The following is a 7,788-nucleotide window of genomic DNA, read 5'->3' as shown; positions in this document are numbered from 1 at the left end:
GCTGACACTAACTTGTATGAACCACTTGACGTCAACATGGTGGAAGTATCAGAAACTGATATTGCTGAATTGGAGATAATTTCAACTGGAAAGCAGGCCACTTGTGGTGTCGTTTTCTTTTACCTCCCCGTTTCACTTGGGAGGACGGCACGCTAGACCCTTCACGCGAAATTTGGAAGGAGAATGCGCCCGTGGTGGGATGAATTTTATTTCAGTTCTTCCTACGATATCACACGAACTTTCTTATTTGTCCTACGAGTAGGAAAGGGGAAAAAAGATCTCAACTAAACCCTAGGAGTTTGCTAAGTGTGGGGATTTCACCTAGACTAGAAATTCTGGAGTCCGGGAGGTCGGTTATACATAGGGAAGTGTTTAAACACCCTACATATCTGTAGTACTCTACAGGAACCTTCTCTGTGTCATTGTGTTTGTGTTTATTGCTAATGATTGGGAAAGTTTCTCCTTTGTGCTAGGAGAAGGAATTGAATTGATTTAAAGAGAGACAGACATATAGACAGACTGACTATTTTTGGTATTTTATTAGCTCGCTGAGATTCCTTGTGAACCTCATGCCTACATATCCCTAGTGGAAGTCAGAGCTTAATGTAGTTCGGGGAACTAACTAGGGAAATTAATTGTTTTTGGTGCCTTGCTTGAAGCTCAAGGTTGAAGCTTGGAATTAAATCTCTGTTTACAGTAAAGAGACATGAAATTATCTCTACAGAGAGGTATTTGTACTATTCTACCACAAACATTTAAAGGAGTGACAGAATAACTGAATTCATTTCATTCAAGAGGGGGACCTTACTTGTGTATGTGCAAGTATACCAGTCAAATGCCTCTTAAATGAAAGAAAGATGCTCATCCAAATTAGGGAAAGTTACCACATGTCTGGGTTTTACTGCCAGCTCATGCCTTTCAAAATCCTAAATGGGAGACTTGATTAAAATTGAAATTGAAATGTTTGTTTGTTTGAATGTGGTAGAGTAGTAAAAATATCTCTCTATAGAGATAAGCTATGTCTATCTACTGTATAAAAGATTTGACTTTAGCTGGCTTGTATGAGGCCCAAGCTTGAGGCTTTTTGATTGATTAATTAATATTATTGACACTGGGAGATGACTCCACTGGGGATTAATTACAGGGTATTTTTGTGTTCTGTACAAAGCCCAGAATTGAGGCTGACTCTACTTAGGGAGACTCTATTTATGTGCCTTGTACCAAGCCCAAGGTTGTGGCTGACTGTTGAGGATAATTGAATGAATGACTCTATTTTATGTGCCTTGTACAAAGCCCAAGGTTGTGGCTAACTGTTGCTAGGGAAAACATTATTTTCTGCCTTGTACAAAGCCCAAGGTTGTGGCGGACTCTTAAATGAATTAAGTATGGATGACTATATGGGGAAAGATCCTAAGTGTTAGGAATCTTTGACACATGAAAGATATGGTTTATCTGCCTTGTACAAAGCCCAAGGTTGTGGCTACTGAATGATGAAGAACTCACTGGGGAGACTCTATTATCTGCCTTGTACAATGCCCAAGGTTGAGGCTGACTCTTGACAGGGGAGTTTTATTGTTTGGGTGCCTTGTATGAAGCCCAAGGTTGAGGCTAACTATTTTTGTTGGTTTTGACTCTACTGAGGAGGTTTTATTTATTAAAAGACTGTTTTTCTTTGGAAGCTAACCCTTTCCAGGGATTTTGACTCAGCTGGTGAATTTGTCTGTTAAAAGACTGACTTTATCATGTTTTTTGGAGGCTGACCCTTTCCAGGGATTTTGACTCTTTTGGGGAAATTATCTCCTAAGAGAATGAAATTATTTATTAATTAATTTTGGAGGCTAACCCTTTCCAGGGGTTTTTATTGAAATGAAGGAATGTGTGGAAGCTAACCCTTTCCAGGGATTTTGAAATGGAGGTTGATTTTAATTGACTTTGGAGGCTAACCCTTTCCAGGGGTTTTTATATTAAAAATGAAAGAATGTGTGGAAGCTAACCCTTTCCAGGGATTTTGACTTTTTAGACAGATGTTGGAGGCTAACCCTTTCCAGGGGTTTTTATTAATATGAATGGCAGAAAGATTATCTAATGGAGACTTCTTGTTTAAAGCCCAAGATGAAGGCTGACTCAATGCTGATGATGACCAAACATGGATCCTAGACTCTGCTAAGGAAGATTGATGAAGATAAGGGTGACAGAGACTGTCCATGTCTCTCATTCCAAAAATGTACTCAATGTGAAATTGAGACAAACTTAGCTTGTTTAAAGTCTGGTTTAAATTGGAAGAAACTCACCAGGGTAGGCTAAAAGGTGACTAAAGACCTGTTCCTATGTTTATAAGAAACCTGATGGGTCCTTGTATACAAGCTCAAGAGGAAGCTGGAAATGCTTTTAAGAAGCCTGTGGGTCCTTGTACAAAGCCCAAGAGGAGGCTAATCGAGGGTCCTTGTTATAGCACAAGAGAAAGCTATGTAGTTTTTGAACTTATTTTGGCTCTAAGCAAATGGGTAAGAGGTTTCACCGGGAATAATTCCTCTTTGGGTGGATGTGTCCTATTTATTTGGATTCTAAGGTTTTTGCCAAGATGTTTCACCGGGAATAATTCATCTTGGGGGTTTTGAACTACAGATCTCTAATTTAGGAAAGAGCCTTCACCGGGAAGACATTCTCAATCCTAGGTCATATTCCTAATATATATATATAGTTTAACTGTCCTAGGGTTTACACTCAAACGTAGTTCTAAACTAATATATATATGCACAGTTTATATTTGACAGTAATTTAAATAAAGACTGTAAATTGAAAGCTTGTAAAGCCTAACCTGGATGGAGTGGAGGCCATTGAAGAAGTATGTACAGAGCCTCAACAGTAATTTTTGTTGTTTTGTTGATAACAGGTGAATATATATATGATAAACAGTTAATGGTTTTTGAAAACAGAAGAAGTGAAGATGGACAAAGGTCACATAGGTATCTGAAGAGTTTCACCGAGAATAATGCCCTTCAAATACCAGAAGAATGTTTTTGAAAACAGAAAGAAGATTTTGAAAATACAGTTTTGAAAACAAGCTAAGAAGAGAAGGTTTTTGGGACTTACACTCTATTAGAGGCCCAGTACTTTGCAGTACTGGTGATAAAAACAGTTGGAAATGATTTGAAATGATATAAGGTTTTGTTGTTTGAAAACCTTAATCATTTGATTTAATCAGAGATTGAAAACAGTTTTGAGAATTGACAAAAGTCAACTTAATTAAAGTAAAAATAAAGATTTTTACTTAATTAAGACCTAAACAATTAGGGTTTTATCATAAAATTATTTACAAAGTGATTAGGTTAAAATAAAGTGATAATATATTTAAAGTATTTAAGAAAACACTTAAAAACATACTATTTTAAACCTAATTAAAATTCAAGAAATAAATAATATTTTTATGATTTTTTTGACTATTCACAAAATAGATATATTAAATAATAGGTGTATGAAAAATGAAGTGAAAATGATTTATTTTGATAGGTGAATTAATTGTGTGAAGTTGTGAAGAAATTTAGTGTAAAAAGTGATAAAAAAAAATGGTTTTGTCACCTAGAGGGGTTGAACTCACGCCCTCCAAGTCATTGGCCAAAACACCCACCATCTGGGCTACGCGCGCAGTTTGTTTAAGATGCACATCCAACTTATTATATTTTCAAACAAGTGGCAAAACATTGAAAAATAAATGAAGCAAAAAGTCTGGGGCGAGGGGGATTCGAACCCCAGACCTTGGGCATGAGGAGACTAAGAGCGCATGTGTGGCCACTAGGGCAAGTTGTTTAGTCGTTAATAAAACGCACACCATTCAAAATAAAATAAACTCTCCCCTGAGAATTCAAATTTGCGCGCCACCACCATCTTCATCTTCAACCTCAAGCTCTCCATTTTTGAATTTCTGAACTTACTCGTTTCTCAACCATTTGCAACGATGTAAACATGAAACTTGCTCTAAATTCACTCACGATTCTAAATATGTAACTAACATGAACTATCATTAACTACATCTAACTAATTTACCAGAAATCGTGAAGAACCCTAAAATTTCAAAATTAAATTAAATGACTATACTGAAAGATAAATGGATGATGATAGAGGGTTTTCAATCCTCTGATGATGCTGAACAAGATAGAATCGAGCTATTTCACAAAGAGTACTTAAATTAAAGAGAGGGAGTTCAGAAACTTACCTCTGAAAATGGAGATCGTGAGGATGATAGAGAGCAACTGGGCTTGTATGAATGATCCCAAAAGCTTCCTTGTGGCTCAGTGATGCTAACTGAATGCTTGTAATGACCTCAAACCTCCTGAATTGTTCTATGGACCTCCCTCGATTTCAGCTTCAAGTGAACATGGAGGGTGTTGATTCTTGAGTTACAGATGAGCTGCAGCCATCTGGTTAGCTTCACTATGACCTGAGGAGTGTGTCTGGATGATTGGCTTGCCTTGAAACCTTCTGAATCACTCCATGGACCTCCAACTGCAGATGCTCCAAAGTGAGAGCAACAATGGTGTTCCTCCACCTACAGAAGTGATCCAGGTGCTTGAATCACCTCAAATGACCTCCCTTGAGATGTTAGAATGCTCACTTCCCAAAGATAAGCTCTGGTTTGAAGAAATCGATTCTTCTTGCCAAAGAACTTTGAAAAACAATGAACATGAGAAGAGAAAGAGAAAGCAAGTAATATGGTTGCTTTGGTGTGTTTTTCTACTGAATTGTGCTCTCCTATTTATAGGCAAATGTCTCAGTACTGAGTGAGAGAGTGAGCTTGCTTAGTGAAGCAAGTTTGGTTTCTTAGCCATGAAGAAATTTCAAAGAATATCCAAGTGTGATCATTGCATTTTCGAGCCACCTCCCCTATCCATTGATTCTATCTGATCTTAGGGGACAATTCAGATGCAAAGTGAGCTCTAATTGGTTGGTGAGAAGATTCCTTGGGTGATTCATCAATTTGCCATAAATTCTCAAATGTAATCATTACATAATCACATGTTCTTGTTTTAGGAATCTTCTTCAATTATCATGGCATGGTGAAAATGAATGCATGGCATGTTTGCAGATGTATTATGGGTCATGTAGCATCTGTATTTGAGGTCATGTGCACAAAACTTCAAAGTTCCAAAATGATGCATGACCTATAATTTCACTTCATGAGGCCAACTTTGAACAAGCATAACTCTTAGCTCAAATTGAATTTTGAGAAGGTTGAACACAATTTGGAAAGCCCTAAACATCTACTTTAAATCATTAGTTTATGTCTTCTTCAGAATCCTTTGGGAAATTTGTGAAAAATGAGGCCAAAGTTGGAAGAAAACTAGGTTAAAACACTTAGAAAAATTTCTAAGTGTTTATGACCTAAACTTCAAAATTTCCAAAACTTCATAAATGGTTGATCTTTTGAAAAAAGTTCCCTTGTAAGATGTTGTTTTATTTGGCAAGATCTACAACTTTCATGTTGGAAGTTTTTTGAGTTGTGTAGGTGAAATTTTGAGATCTCACCATGCCTTTAAAAACCCTAATTCCCGACTTTTCGCTCCTTGATGAATTTCTTTGAATTTCTTTGGTCAAATGACTTTGACATCCATATATTGATGATATTGATCTTTGAAAGTCATTTTTTGACCAAAAACCTTAAAAGTCAATGATGATCCTTCACAGTTGACTTTTTCCTGACAAAGTGAATTTTTGGGCTTTTGTGTAGAAACAATATCTTTTCCTCAAATGAATGATGTAAATGGATTATATTGAGGTAGTAGAGATCCTTGAATCATGTCTTGAGTTTTGGATTCATGCCCTGATCAGAAGTCAACTATCTTGGTGAATTAGGTCAAAACCCTAATTTGTCGACCATGTGAAAATAATGACTGTAGACTTTGAATTGAAGTGTGATGTCTAGTAGATCTTGTCATATGAGTTATTTGAAGATGATTGATGTCTTTGAATGACCCTCTGAGGTTTTTTTAGGGTTTCCCAAATGTGATCCCTGATTTTAGTCCTTGATAGGCTCAAAACCCTAGTCTGGTGACCTGAGTAAACCTGTACTCATATGATTGGATGTCTAATCAATCATAGATGAGAAAAGTGAAGTTTTTGAGCCCCATGATTGTATTAGAGACTAATCTCTGTATTGATTGATCCTTTGCCTGAGCTTTCTTGTCTTTGAGCATCCTCGATTAGGTACCAGATGGAGAAATGACTGCTCTGGGTACTTGTCTTGACCTGATGAAAAATCCTGAAGATATGCCATCTCAGGGGGGTCAAAAATTAGGGTATGACACCACTGAAAGCCTAAATGACAATACAGTCTTCAATACTGATGTTGAAGAATCCTTCGATGCAAAGATGACTGAAGATCTGAAGGAGAAAACTAGCGAGGCCACTGAAGACCTCAGGGCGAAACTTCAGCAGATACAGATTTCTGAAGCTCCTCCGGCAGTTGTTAACATGGTTAATGTTAGGCGGCCTTTATCTGAAATAGAAGAACTAGAAAAATGGCTGATAAGGGAGAAAGGAAACATTCAAATTCCATCGAGAGGGGAGAGTTTGAAAGATTATCTCTGGAAGTGTCATGAGAAAAATGCTGGAAAAATGCTGATGTGCCCAAGGTGCTCGATTATGTTGAATCGAAGGGTCCAAGCTAACTTTGAGAGGGCCCTACGAGAAAGAATGGAACAACCCTGGAGAGGAGGAAACCTATTGCTGAAAGTGTATCCAAGGACAGAAGAAAGCTTAGTAAGTTTCTTGGTCAGATGTCACAAAGAAAACACTGAGATTGTATTGTGTCCCAGATGTGGAGCAGTCTATGACGAACTGTTAGCTCGATCATTCAAAAGAGTGTTATTCTACATAGGTCGAGAGACTCAGGGACTCCGTCCCAACATGTATGTGTTCGACAACAGGATACCATCGAAGAGGCCTGACAATCCCCACCCTAGAGCTCGAAGGGTTACATTTAAAATCCCTGCAGACATACCTAGGGATAGGTGGATACAAGCTGGTACTAGAAATAACAAATGGCGAAGTTGGGACCAAGGAGGAAGGACTGAAATGGCTTAAAGGAAGCAATTTCAGACCTCAAATCGAGAAATGTACAGGTTGGAGATTTACAAAGGCAAGCATCCTATGTCCAGATCATAGTGGAGAAGGCACCAAAGGATGAAGAAAGCCCAAAGGGAATACAAGGCAAAGGAGGTTGGAGAATCTAGCAGCAACAAGATCCCAATGCAGGGGGCAAGGGCAAGCAAACCTCCGGTGGAACGCAAGTTGTTCAGTTCCGATAACGAGAAAGAAGAAGAAAAGATGCATTCCAGTCCTTGGAAAGAGGACGATAGGATGACAAACGACTTCGACTCAGACAGAGTGTCGTCTATAAACTTCAATTGCAATGTTGTGTCGGTACTCCCTCATGAGTTTAACCAAGAGACAGAAGCTGAAGATTATGAGGAAGCTGATGCAGAAGAGATGGCAAGACATAGACCTGTGTGTTATTATGTGCTAAACAATTGGGCTGTCGAAGAGCAGAATGCCTTCTTCGAAAAGCCTGATGAGGGTATGAGAAACCATCTAAAACCACTCTACATAAGGGCTAAGATTGAAAATGTTGGCATTAACAAAGTCCTAGTAGATGGGGGGCAGCATTGATTCTAATGCCCCAGTATATGTTGAAAAGAATTGGTATGTTCGATACTGATATAAGGCCACATAATATGGTCTTATCTAACTACGAAGACAAAATAGGGCAAACTTTGGGGGTCATTCAAGTGA

The sequence above is a fragment of the Vicia villosa genome, linkage group LG5 (assembly GCF_029867415.1).
Source record: "Vicia villosa cultivar HV-30 ecotype Madison, WI linkage group LG5, Vvil1.0, whole genome shotgun sequence".
NCBI lineage: Eukaryota > Viridiplantae > Streptophyta > Magnoliopsida > Fabales > Fabaceae > Vicia > Vicia villosa.
This window is presented reverse-complemented; position numbering follows the sequence as displayed.